Source organism: Carlito syrichta, unplaced genomic scaffold (assembly GCF_000164805.1).
Source record: "Carlito syrichta isolate Samal-C Ts95f unplaced genomic scaffold, Tarsius_syrichta-2.0.1 Scaffold315987, whole genome shotgun sequence".
Classification (NCBI taxonomy): Eukaryota; Metazoa; Chordata; class Mammalia; order Primates; family Tarsiidae; genus Carlito; species Carlito syrichta.
Genome location: NW_007260083.1, coordinates 172,919 through 175,596, shown reverse-complemented (window position 1 = coordinate 175,596; position 2,678 = coordinate 172,919). Strand labels below are relative to the sequence as shown.

At 43.8% G+C, this 2,678-nt stretch overlaps 1 protein-coding gene across 1 annotated transcript in view; it reads right to left on the bottom strand.

The window, feature by feature from the left end:
* The window catches only part of WDR62 (WD repeat domain 62), a 52,057-nt gene that overhangs the window by 24,936 nt on the left and 24,443 nt on the right, over positions 1–2,678 (bottom strand). The window lies entirely within an intron of this gene.

The following is a 2,678-nucleotide window of genomic DNA, read 5'->3' as shown; positions in this document are numbered from 1 at the left end:
AAAAAAAAAAAAAAATGGCTGAGTTGCTGGGCGCAGTGGCTTGCGCCTATAATACCAGCACTTTGGGAGGCCAAGGTGAGAAGATCGCCTGAGTCCATGAGTTCGAGACCAGCCTGGGCAACTTGGTGAGCTCTCATCTCTAGCCAGGTGTGGTGGTGCATGCCTGTAGTTCCAGCTACTTGGAAGGCTGAGGCAGAAGGATCACCTGAGCCTAGCAGGACAAGGCTGCAGTGGTCATGATTGTGCCAGTGTACTCTAGCCTGGGCGACAGAGTGAGACTCCAACTAAAAAAAAAAAAAAAAAAATTGGCTGAGGACATAAATTGACAATTCTCAAAAGAAGATATATGAGCAGTTGACAGATACATGAAAAAACGCCACCCTCCTTTAATCATCAGAGAAATGCAAATCAAAACCACACTGAGGCTAGTCACAATGGCTCAAGCCTATAATCCCAGCACTTTGGGAGGCCAAGGTGAGAGGATTGCCTGAACCCATGGGTTTGAGACCACCCTGGGCAACTTGGCAAGACCTCATCTCTACAATTAAAAAAAAAATTAGCTGGGCATGGTGGTGTGTGCCTGTAGTTCTGGCTACTTGGAAGGCTGAAGAGGAAGGATCACCTGAGCCCAGGAGGTTGAGGCTGCGGTGGCCATGAGCATGCCATTGACTCCAGCCTGGGCGACAAAGTGAGACTCCAACTCAAAAAAACAAAACAAAACAAAAAACAAAAGCACACTGAGATACCACCTAACTCCAGTAAGGATGGTCATCATTAATAAACCAAAAAACAATAGATGCTGGTACGGGTGTGGAAAAAAGGGGATACTTCTACACTGAAAGTAGGAGTGCAAACTAGTCCAACCTCTATGAAAAATAGTATGGTGATTTCTAAAGGACCTAGAAATTGACCTTCCATACTATCCAGCAATCCCCATTCTGGAATTATACCCAGAGAACATAAATGGTTCTACAAAAAAGACACATGTACATGCATGTTTATTGTCACACTATTCATAACAGCGAAAACATGGAGCCTATTGCCCATCGAAAGTGGACTGAATAAAGAAAATGTGGTACATATACATCGTGGAATATTACACAGCCATAAAGAAGGTCAAAATCATGGACTCTGCAGTAAGTTGGATGGAGTTGGAGACAATCATACTTAATGATGTATCATAGAAACAAAGAACCAAATACCACATGTTCTTACTCATAAGTGGGACCTGAACATTAGGCACAATCACACAAAGGAGGCTCGGCAGGGGGGACATCAATGGGGGGGAGGTGCATATGGCAATATAAAGGGCACCTGGTCCTAAACCAGGGGAAGTGAGGACCAATTGGAGGCCCAAACTTTCCCTGCACGTAGATTACTTATGTACCTAATCCTGTTGTACCCTACATAGATAAAATAAAGTAATAAAATAAATTAATTTTAAAAATATAAATAAAATATTAGAAATATTTATTTCAGAAAAAAGGTAACAAATGAGCCATGACAACTAAAATGTGAACCTGGACTAGAAAAAGAAAAAGGTGCTATATAGGATAATTTTGGGAAAACTAGCCATCTGTCCTAATTTAAATAAGAACCACAGGACAGATGACAGTATAGTATCAAAGTAAAATCTAGATTGGATACATCAGTCAGACCCAGCCAACAGAACACCCCAAATCCCTGTTACTAATAACTGCTTCAAGGAAGGGGAGGTGCCTCAAGTTCGAATAAGAGAAGTCAGTCCCCAATTTCTGCAAAAATCCACAGGAAAAGGAAAAATCTCCTTCCAGGTAACCAAGATCCTGTCTACCAGAGAAAGGAACAAAAGAGGAGGGGTAGGAGGGAGACGGAAAGGGAGAGGGAAGGAGAGAGAGGAGGAGGGAGAGAAAGAAGGAGGGAGAGAGGGAGGGAGAGAGAAAAGATTGGATAAGTGCACTGTGGTCATGCAAATGTATGACCTCAGTCCTAAGGAATGCTCACGGAAGCATTTAAGGGTGAGGGGGCATCATGCCTACAGCATTCTCTCAAATAGTCTAGCAAAAAAAAAGTAAAAATAAAGTAATAGTGCTATGGCTATTCTCTCAAATAATCTAGCAAAAAAATAATGTAATAATGCTACGGCTTTGTTTTAGATGTATGCTCATGTATGTGTGTATATGCTCATGTATGTGTACACAGAGAAATGAAGAAAGGGTATGGTGTTATGAAATATACATCATTCTTTCCCCCAGACTCTCCAAACTAATGTGTCTTTTTGTATGCTGATGGCTGGCATCCCCAGGCAGCTTCAGGATGGGACAGATCACCTCCTCAAACTTCTAGAGAGGAGGCTGAAGTAAGTTAATCACCCATGGTCAATGCCTTAATCAATCATGTCTGTGTAATGAGGCTTCCATAAAAACCCAAAAAGAAGCCGGGCTCAGTGGCTCAGCCTGTAATCTCGCGCTTTGGGAGGCTGAGGAGAGTGGATTGTCTGAGCCCGCGGGTTCGGGACCCGCCTGGGCAACTTGGCGAGACCTCATCTCTACAATAAATCAAAAAAATTAGCTGGGTGTGGTAGCGTGCGCCTGTAGTTCTGGCTCCTTGGAAGGCTGAGGCGGAAGGATTGCCAGAGCCCAGCAGGTCGAGGCTGCGGTGGCCAGGAGTGGCCACTGCACTCCAGCCTGGCTGCAGTG